General features: G+C 45.7%; 1 long non-coding RNA gene across 1 annotated transcript; it reads right to left on the bottom strand.

Annotated features, from left to right (window-relative positions):
* Positions 1–1,460: 1,460 nt before the first annotated feature.
* LOC149985637 (uncharacterized) lies at positions 1,461–9,813 on the bottom strand. Its single transcript, XR_016497005.1, has 2 exons — positions 3,503–9,813; positions 1,461–2,726 (listed from the first exon to the last, which is right to left on the bottom strand). It is a non-coding gene; the product is annotated as an uncharacterized LOC149985637 (long non-coding RNA).
* Between the last annotated feature and the right edge of the window lie 1,483 nt (positions 9,814–11,296).

Raw genomic sequence — 11,296 nt, 5'->3', positions numbered from 1 at the left:
GATAAACTTGGATAAGTTAATACAACATACCATTGGAACACAGAAGTGATGGTTGCCTCTGGGCCTCTGTACTATTGTAGCTGTTTCCAGCTGCAATAGTCATTTACAACATTAACAATGTCTACACTGTATTTCTGATCAATTTGATGTTATTTTAATGGACAAAGAATGTGCATTTCTTTAAAAAACAAGGACATTTCTTGTCACGTCCTAACCTTAGTTCCCTTTTTATGTCTCTATTTTAGTTTGGTCAGGGTGTGAGTTGGGGTGGGCATTCTATGTTATTGTTCTATGTTTTGTATTTCTGGTTTTGGCCTGGTATGGTTCCCAAACAAAGGCAGCTGTCAATCGTTGTCACTGATTGAGATCCATACTTAGGCAGCCTGTTTTCCCACTCTGGGTTGTGGGTAGTTATTCTCTGTTTAGTGTGTTTTGCACCTGACGGAGCTGTTTCGGTTGTTTCTTTTGTTCCTTGTTGTATTTAGTGTTCAGTTTATTAAAATAATGATGAACACTTACCACGCTGCATCTTGGTCCTCACCTTCTTCCACCAACGGTCTTTACATTTCTAAGCGACCCCAAACTTTTGAACGGTAGTGTGTATATATATAGTCTACATACTGTACTACAGCAACAATGGCACATAATGGCTTTATTTCCTACCGACTTACAGCATGATCCAGTGTAGGCCTACAATGCATGGTAATTGAATGTGACCATTACTGACTACACGGCATCTGTTCTATCTGCTATATTTCTGTTCAGAGACATTTGCACGGTATGTGTTGCGTACAGTTTCAGTGCCACAGCAGGCCTCTGTTACACATCACGACCATGTTGTTTTTCATTTTCGCTCTTATTCAAGCAATTATAGTCTGAGATTTAATACACACAAATGTTCCAGCGTCATACTGCGTAGCGCTGGTCTCTCCCAGCAGACAATGTGATGTAATAATGCTTTTCTCGCCATGGACTCAAGCAGGGACGCTATCAGCACATGACATCAGCCATGGTCATCTCATGGGTGCAGTAGGGACTAACCCTTTCCGTAGTGATCTAAAGAGATCACGTGTTAGTATGGTTTAGTAGATATTTAAAGAAGAAAACTGTGATGAAATGTCATGGTGTTTTGAATCGTGTCAAATGAAAGAGAAGACGCTACTTGAAGAATGCAATATTTAAAGGAAGTTATTATGTTATTCCGACTTTAAATTATATGAGAACCATTAACCATTATTATGTATATCCTCTTTCTTTGGTTTACAGACACACATATCAGGCAAAAGCCCTCCCTGAAACGCAATACAATCATTCAAATGTTTACAATGATGTGGTGAGACCTTGTCATGTCGAATTAAGTGCAATTCAGGAAAATAATGATACAATTTTCACTTGTATGAATAATTAGTGATCAATAACACTGAATTGACAAACAGGAAGGAAATGGTACTGGACTGGAGGATATTAAGTTTCATGTATTTACATCAAAATGAACAAGCGTCTAATTTTCAACTTAGACTTGACAAGGGTACTCTCCATATTTCATAAATGTTTGGCATCACAAGGACATGATCTGAAAAATATTTGAATTAAAATATTGAAAAATAATTACACAGTATTTTGCTTCATATTCCCGCTGTACAATGTATCATATTAAACATGCATTACAGGCTGAACATGTTGGAGAGAAAAGAGAGGAGATTTGATGTCCTTTGAGTTTGTAGCATAGTGGATTCTGGCCTTGCGTGCTGCCAAGCAAATAAAATGGTCATACTTCAGGAGGCTAAGAAAATAAATTATTTACAAATCTACATATTAAGGAAAGTTTCCTGCTTCTTGACAAGTCATTATTTTGAGCTGAAATGGCATTGACCCCAAGCCTGTTCTAGTGTGTTGGCTGAGTTTGAACCCAGTAATGTTGGCTGGTGTCCAGACGTATGGCACAACGCTCAGCCCTACAGACAGCACCTCCATAAGAGACCAATAAATCATAGCCCTGACCTTTGCTGGCACTGGGGACCTTAGCGCTTCAAATGCTAAAGACGAGAGGAAGATTGAGAGTTTTAAAGCAAGTGATAAAGTGCTGTCTGAACACTCTTCTTCTTCTCTCAATGTCCCCTCACTCCCCCCCATTCACCTTCTGTCTCTCTCTCTGTCTTTGTGTCTCTGTCTGTCTATTCTTTTAAGGTGTATCTCCTTCCTTTTCTGTCCCTTTGGGTCAAAGTCTTCTGGCCTTTGAGAATCTTTGGTGTAACAGGGGGTACTGTTAATTGGGGGGAAACTTTGTTTGGAGAAGACCGCTTTTCTTCCTCTGCTGTGTGGTTTAATGCTGCGTAGAACCTTGATTCTCTATATGCCGTGTTAAAACCAACTCCCCCCCCCCTCTCTCCTCCCATCCATCCTCCCCTTGCCCCCTATCTGCCGGTGCGCCGGTGGTGGTGGAAGGCTTCCATATGTGATCCGTCATGTCGGGGCGATGGATGCTGTCGGTGGGCCGTGGTTGCCCAGCGTGGGGGCTGGCCGGGTGAGAGGGAAGCGCGCCAGCTCGCCCTGCCACACGGCTGGGGGGCACATTAACCCAGGAGTGGCAGAGGAGCGGAGAGGAGCGGGTCGTGAGGAGGGAATGGGGAGGGCTAGCTGCTGCTCAGGTGTTCTGACATATGTTAGCTGTGTAAGACCAGACCTCCACATCTTACCCCCTATAGCGAAGAGCAACACACCCGTGTCTGCAGAGAGAGGGGAGGAGAGATGAGGAGCGGGGGAAGGAGAAAAGGGAGGAGAGGGGGTGAGATTAAAGATCAAGCTGCACAGCTTTCAGAATGGAAGAAAGCGGGAGTAAAAAGAGAAACAGAAGGAGAGTGGAAAGGGAGAAGAAGAGATTGGGGAATGGCGTTTTTGGCACCAAACCCAGGCAGCATGCTGCTATCTCCCTTCCTACTCCTTCTTACCTGCTGTGATACTTAGACTGATGATTAATAATGAATCATAATGCCCTGGTCCTGATGGTAGAAGGAAGTCGTCCCTAAGGTCAGATTTGCGTTTAACCCCCAAAACAGTTAGGATTTGGGGAGGGTAAAATTATCACAGATCTGTGTCTAAGGGCGACTTAAATCAAATCAAATCAAAGTGTATTGGTCACGTACACAGGTTAGCTGATGTTAAAGCGAGTGCAGCGAAGTGCTTATGTTACTAGCTCCTGTTACAATGCAGTATTTCAGCCTGGAATGGTTCTGATGTTGAACAGTGAACATTTACTATAAGACATTACATAAAAATGCTTTCCTATACTATGCAGTAGCCTTTGTCTCGTTGTTAAGCACTGTATGGAAAATTACTTATTACATTTCATTCTTAATGCCACAAAAATGTGGCCCATGCAGAGAAGGATGGAAGCAGAAGAGAGGTGACATCACATGGATACATGGATGATTCTAACTGTGACTGGGGGGGGGGGGGTTCAAAGTGACATCAGCTGTTGACAAGCTGTTGACAAGGCACTGACCTTTTCTGTGGCCCAGGGTGACCGGCGGTTTAGCTTTCCAACTTTTCCCATGTATACTTGACCGCTGACATTTCCATGGCTCAGTGCAGTGGCGTCCTCTCAGGGGACAGAGTGCTAAACATAACGCAGACCGGAGCTGAGCTTCTCTGACAGGGAACATTTACATACGGTACCTTATATCTGGAATTTCATGGTTTGTTAGAATGAAGAGTTTTGTGTTTACGCTGGCGGTGACGATGAGGATGATGAGGCTGAGGAAGAGGGGGAGCACTTTGTTACCAGTAAATGCACGTTGACTACAGGAAACGGAGGGCTGAGCGTGAACCCCATCCACATCGACGGTGCTGAGGTGGAGCGGGTCGAGAGCTTCAAGTTCCTCGGTGTCCACATCACTAAGGAATTGACCACGCACACCAACACAGAAGAAGGCATGACAATGCCTCTTCCCCCTCAGGAGGCTGAAAAGATTTGGCAAAAAGTTCTACAACTGCTCCATTGAGAGCATCTTGACTTGCTGCATCCCCACTTGGTACGGCAACTGCTTGGCATCTGACCGCAAGGCGCTACAATCAATCAATCAAATGTATTTATGAGGCACTTCTTACATCAACTGATGTCACAAAGTGCTGTACAGAAACCCAGCCTAAAACCCCAAACAGCAAGCAATACAGGTGTAGAAGCAAGGTGGCTTGGAAAAATTCCCTAGAAAGGCCAGAACCTAGGAAGAAACCTAGAGAGGAACCAGGCTATGAGGGGTGGTCAGTCCTCTTCTGGCTGTGCCGGGTGGAGATTATAACAGAACATGGCCAAGATGTTCAAACGTTCATAAATGACCAACAGAGTCAGATAATAATAATCACAGTGGTTGTAGAGGGTGCAACAGGTCAGCACATCAGGAGTAAATGTCAGTTGGCTTTTCATAGCCGATCATTCAGAGTATCTCTACCACACCTGTTGTCTCTAGAGAGTTGAAAACAGCAGGTCTGGGACAAGGTAGCACGTCCGGTGAACAGGTCAGGGTTCCATAGGCACTGGCAGAACAGTTGAAACTGTACTGTAGCTGCAGCACGACCAGGTGGACTGGGGACAGCAAGGAGTCATCATGCCAGGTAGTCCTGAGGCATGGTCCTAGGGGTCAGGTCCTCAGAGAGAGAGAGAAAGAGAGAGAATTATAGAACATACTTAAATTCACACAGGACACCAGATAAGACAGGAGAAATACTCCAGACTGACCCTAGCCCCCTGACACAAACTATTGCAGCATAAATACTGGAGGCTGAGACAGGAGGGGTCAGGAGACACTGTGGCCCCGTCCAGCGATACCCCCGGACAGGGCCAAACAGACATAGGGTACATCTCTGGGGCAGAGCTCCCTGCCATTCAGGATCTCTATACCAGGCGGTGCTAGAGGAAGGCCCATAATATTACAAAGACACCAGCCACCCAAGTCATAGACTGCTCTCTTTGCTATCACACGGCAAGCAGAACCAATGCACCAAGTCTGGGATGGGCCCGTAAGCATTTCACTGTTAGTCTACACCTGTTGTTTACGGAGCATGTGACGTGTAAAATAAATTTGATTTGATGAAACTGCCAGTGAATGACACCATCCACACACACACGGTGAACTGCACCCCTCCGCCACAATGACCTCTGACAGGGGCAGAAGTAGGTAAGTAATAGAACCAGTTACCTTGAGAAAGAGAGGGAAAGAGAGAGTAAGAGAAAATAATCTGCAAGCGAGGCGACAGATAAAGAGAAAAGGAGAGAGTAGGGCTGTGTGTGTGTATGAGAGAGAGAAAGAGAGAAGGAAAGAGTGAAAGAGAGAGAGAGAGAGACGGTGGAGGAGATAGTGGTCCCAGTGACGGAGATAAAAGCTACATTACATGAAATTAATGGAGGTTGGACGAGCAGTACATGAATCACTGTTTCAACAGTAGGAGACGCACACAAAGGAAAAGAGGAATGTGAGCACTAACTACAGCTTCAAAGGTCCCTCATTTAACCAACCTGCATGCTATCCTGACAGACAGCCAGAGAGAGAGAGAGAGAGAGAGAGAGAGAGAGAGAGAGAGAGAGAGAGAGACAGAGAGAGACAGAGAGACAGAGAGAGACAGAGAGAGAATGAGAGAGATAGAGAGAGAATGAGAGATAGAGAGAGAGAGGGGGGATGAGAGAGAGGAAATGAGAGAAATAGAGATAGAGAGAGAGAGAGAGAGAGAGAATGAGAGACAGAGAGAGAGAGAGAGAGAGACACACAGAGAGCGAGAGAGAAAGAGAGAGAGAGAGAGACCGAGAGACCGAGAGAGAATGAGAGAGATATAGAGAGAATGAGAGAGAGAGAGAGAGAGAGAGAGAGAATGAGAGAGAGAGAGAGAGAGAGAGAGAGAGAGAGAGAGAGAGAGAGAGACAGAGACAGAGAGAGAGACAGGGAATGAGAGAGATTGAGAGAGAGAGAGAGAGAGAGAGAGAGAGAGAGAGAGAGAGAGAGTGAGAGAGAGAGAGCGAGAGAAAGAGAGAGAATAAGAGAGAGAATAAGAGAAAGAGAATGAAAGGGAGAGAATGAAAGACAAAGAATGAGAGAAAGAGAGAGAGAGGGGGGACAGGGTATGAGAGTGAGATGGAGAGAGAGAGGGGAGAGAGCGCAGAGGGAGATGGAGAGGGGGAGAAAAGCGGATAGACCGTCACATAGGGAGAAAGAGAGTAAGTCTGGGAAAGAGAGGGAGTGAAAAGGGAGAAACAGCAGTAGCTAGAATGAATGAGAGCATATGAGCGTTACGGGCGCTTCATGCCTTCCTTTCTCAGCCCATATCAAAAACTGTTTAATGAAAGTTAAATAGTTTTTGAGGAGTGCGCTGACTGGAACAGATGAGATTGTGGCACGGGGAGTTGTCAAGGCTTTGTTGGCGGGCGCACACCCTTCCTGCTCTGGGGCTGCCACCAGTGTGACACACACAAAGGGCATATGCAGATACACACACCACACCACCCGCCATGTTGGTCATAAAAAGATGAAGAGGTTTCCCTCCCCCCTTTCTCCCCTGTTCCCTTTCTCGACTCTGCTCTGGCTTGTTCATCTGTGAATAAATCTCTGTAATTTGAAAGTGACAAGGAAGAGATTTATGAAGGAATAAGTGCCCGTTTCTGGAGGAATTTATAGTGCAGTGCAAGGGATATGCAGATGAGTGTGCAAGGGGAAGCAGAGGTAGAGCAGGTACAGGGCCATGTGACGGAGAGAGAGAGAGAGAGAGAGAGAGAGAGAGAGAGAGAGAGAGAGAGAGAGAGAGAGAGAGAGAGTGTGTGGATGTGTGTGTATGTGTATGTGTTTTTGTGGTATGACAGAGGGCCTGAAGTAGCCTTTGATCTGCCATAGATTCTATAACCTTTCTCACCTACTCCCCTGTTTCTCACCCACTCCCCTGTTTCTCACCTACTCCCCTGTTTCTCACCCACTCCCCTGTTTCTCACCCACTCCCCTGTTTCTCACCTACTCCCCTGTTTCTCACCTACTCCCCTGTTTCTCACCCACTCCCCTGTTTCTCACCCACTCCCCTGTTTCTCACCCACTCCCCTGTTTCTCACCCACTCCCCTGTTTCTCACCCACTCCCCTGTTTCTCACCCACTCCCCTGTTTCTCACCCACTCACCTGTTTCTCACCCACTCCCCTGTTTCTCACCCAGTCCCCTGTTTCTCACCCACTCCCCTGTTTCTCACCCAGTCCCCTGTTTCTCACCCAGTCCCCTGTTTCTCACCTACTCCCTTTGCTCACCCACTCCCCTGTTTCTCACCTACTCCCTTTGCTCACCCACTCCCCTGTTTCTCACCCACTCCCTTTGCTCACCCACTCCCCTGTTTCTCACCCACTCCCCTGTTTCTCACCTACTCCCTTTGCTCACCTACTCCCCTTTCTCACCCACTCCCCTGTTTCTCACCTACTCCATTTGCTCACCCTGTTAAAACAATAAAAAGTGAACAGTAAATATTACAGTCACACAAGTCCACTCTTTCTCTCCTTATCTACTTTATAAATCCAGCCTCCTGTCTCTACTTCTTTCTTGGTTGTGTACTGAATCTTTCTATCTGTAGTGAAGGAGAAGTGTCACTAAAGGGAGGATGGATGACAGCCCTATAGCCTACACTTACTCTAGTCTTTCCGATGAATTGGTTGTGCCCATCTCTACCAATGACATAACCCCAACTATGGGACATGCGCAACAAGCTCTCACAGTCTCACAACGGAACTAGACATTCATCCATGTTTCTCAAACGTCAAATTTCCAAGCTGTTCCAAACATCAAATGTCAAAGTGTTTAAGGTTAAGTTTAGGCATGAACTTTGAAACGCCCTAGCAAAACCCAAACCTGCTTGAATGTAACAGCACTCACAGTTGCCCCTAGTGGCCTGTTTCCACAACATTTCCGACATCCTCAGATATGGATAGACTTGTATCTCAGGTGACCTGGCTGGACATGCTCCTGGTTGTGTCAAAGCCACTGTTTAATCACATTATCAGCAGGTCCTCAGGCCAGAGAAAGAATAAAGCAGCCTCTGTATGACAAGGGGACAAAGGTTGGAGTTCACGAGGTGAACAAAGTTCACTAGCATGACCAGAGGATCCCAAGATTACTGAACAGAACATCCAAAGATGACTTTTATTTTTATATTTTACAGCCCTTCAAAAGAATCCCAATGTTGAGAGGGTAACCCCAGGGAGACTTTGTGGCAATGTTGTGTCTTAGTGGGAAGCCTTGTGACTACCGCTCACTGAGTTCACATGATGTGTCTTGAGCCTTGACTTGTCACCCTTTTTTAAAAGCCATGCATTTATTTGCACATTTCTGAGTTATGGGGCTAAGGCAGGAAGAATGTGGAGTATTGAGATCAGGTCAAACATGTTGCAAGCTACCGCTATATTAAAAAGGGTTAACGTGAGGTCAGACTGATAGGGGGTTACAATTCCATAATGTCAATTCCTGTATTTATATTTTTAATCACTGATAATCCATGCTTATAAACCCGTTATTCAAACCAATAGAAATCCTAAGGACAAAGGTTTTAGAAGGATTTTGTAGATGGTTGAGCTACCACCAGAATTGGTTTGGATTACTGTGTTGATTTGGGAAAAAAAAGTCAAATTGAAAACAGAATACAGTTGGAGAGTGCCTGTCACTTGAAAGGACAAACAAAGGGTTCAGGCCTACTAATTTCATCATCCTTCATCAGTGAGAGGAAAAACACACACACGAACACAACACGAACACACACAAACACACAGAGTCACTTTGTGTGTGTGTCTGTTGGCCGACTGACACCATGCTGTAATTAGCCGCTGCATTAAGACTGGCCCTGTAATGTACCACGGGGGAATGATGATGTTAGAAGCGGCCCAGTGGTCCTACCCTTAAGCTGTCATTCCTTTACATGACAACAACCAGTCAGGTTGAGGGCTGGGGACCAACATAGCTTACTGGACACTGCAGTCGGGCCATAGACCATAATTGGGGTAAGTGTGTTTGAATTGTTTAGTGAGGTGGGGGGTGATTGTGGGGGAGTGTTACAATCCCCCCCGGCCCACCACACACACACACACACATGCACACGCAAACATTGTTTGTGAGGGGGTTAACACGGCTAAGACTCAGCGGAGAAAGAGAAAGAGAACAAGAGAGAGAGAGAGAGAGAGAGAGAAGTGTAGACCAGAGGATTGTTTATCGACTGGGAAAGAGGTTCTCTTTCTCTAGGTGAGTTAAGTCAGCCTCCTCTTTGTTTGACGCTGCCCATTTGAGGAAAGCTTATCCCTGACCTTCTGCCGCAGAGACTGATGACAAGGACAGCGCACACTAACCTTGACATTCAGCAGGCTAAATGGCTTTTTCCACAAGCAGTCAGCAAACAGGCAGACAGGCAGCAGGCAGCTCCGGGAGAGAGAGCCACCGGCTAATGAATGTGGACTGGCCTGGCCTGGCCTGGCCTGGGCTGGGCTGGGCTGGCGTGGGCTGGGCTGGGCTGGCCTGGGCTGGGCTGGGCTGGCCTGGGCTGTGGAGGATCAAGAGAACATCTGAGACACATCAACCACTACTGGAGGGAAGAGATGTACTGGCGAGAGGTAAGGAGGACCAACTGATACACTAACTTTGGTAATTAATACAACGCAGAAATGCTAACCAGCACAGCATTAGCAAACCAGCACAACCTCACAACACGCATAACAATTCAGCACCCCTCCTTAGCATACTGTATCTCCAGCATAGCCAGGGCTGGTAGTTCACTGTCCTTTGTCCCTAATGGTAGAAAATGACATCGGGTGAAAACAGCACTAACCTTTCTACTTGCTTACACTCCACACTGACAAGACCAGAGGAGGAGAGGAAGGAGGCATTGAGGAGGGAGAAGAGGAAAGGAAAAGAGGTGACCTCTCCAAAGTTTACCCATCAGCCTACTCAGAGAGGGAGCTAAGGCCTAATGAGGGGCCCTAAGGAATTCTGGGTAGTCGCCTCTCAAAGAGTGGCCAAATGGCGAGGTGGAGGTGGGCAGCAGGCGAGAGAGTGTGTGTGTTTTGTGTGTCTGTCACTACTTTCCTCCTTGGGGGTGAGTTTTAGGAAGGCACTCAGAGTTATGTGTCATCTGGGCTCTCTAAATGGCCCACGGATGAGTGTTTATATCTCCCCTAACTCCAAATGGCCCAAAGATGAGTGCTTTATTTCTGTAGCTTTTCTTGTTGAGGGTTAGTTTAGTATGTCCTTCGCTGGGACCTCTCTCTCTGTCTTTCTCTCTTTCTTTCTCTCTTTCTTTCTCTCTCTCTCTCTCTCGCTTGCTCTCTCTCTCTTTTTTTTCAAATTTAAATTGCTTTCTTGGCATGGAAATTGTGGCCACATACAATGTCAAAGCAAACATATAGACATATTAAATCAACGATGACGCAGATAGATTATAATAGGAAACATAATAATACTCACTGAGTATATCAATGAGAACACTACAGTAAGAAATGAATGAGGACAAAAATGAAATAGTGAGAAAGATACAAGTAGGAATGTTGTTGCTCTGGTTGGATGTTTCACTGGCTGTCCCTACGGGTGTGGCAGGAAGCTACATATTTTGCATGTAATATGGCACAAAGTAAAAAATAAAAAAATCATTTTCTGTTTTGGTTTCAACATTTTGGGAAAGAAAATTGCCAGTAAGTCTGTATAGTTCTGGCAGTGTAGGAGAAAATGCAGCTCTGTCTCAACCTCTCTCTGAGGGCAGACTGAGCACAACCTGTCCTCTCTGGGTAGCCAAATTTGTCTGTGACGGATGGTTTCTGTGGCCAGGATAAGCTCACTGAGTCTGTACATAGTCAGTTTTTTTTATCAGTCACGGTACTTAGATCTCCATTGTTCCTGTACCCAAAAAAGCAAAGGTAACTGAACTAAATGACTATCGCCCCCATAACACTCACTTCTGTCGTCATGAAGTGCTTGAGAGGCTAGTTAAGGATCGTATCACCTCCACCTTACCTGACACCTTAGACCCACTTCAATTTGCATACCGTCACAATGGATCCATCGCACTGTACACTGCCCTGTCCCATCTGGACAAGAGGAATACCTACTGTATGTAAGAATGCTGTTCATTGACTACAGCTCAGCCTTCAACACCATAGTACTCTCAAAGCTCATCATAAACTTATTCGGGATCAAGCTAATGTAGGCTAATGTAATTAGCATGAAGTTGTAAGTAACAAGAACATTTTCCAGGACATATCTGATATTGGCAGAAAGCTTAAATTCTTGTTAACTAACTGTACTGTC

The sequence above is a fragment of the Oncorhynchus mykiss genome, chromosome 1 (genome assembly GCF_057628025.1).
Source record: "Oncorhynchus mykiss isolate SJ-2025 chromosome 1, ASM5762802v1, whole genome shotgun sequence".
NCBI lineage: Eukaryota > Metazoa > Chordata > Actinopteri > Salmoniformes > Salmonidae > Oncorhynchus > Oncorhynchus mykiss.
This window is presented reverse-complemented; position numbering and strand designations above follow the sequence as displayed.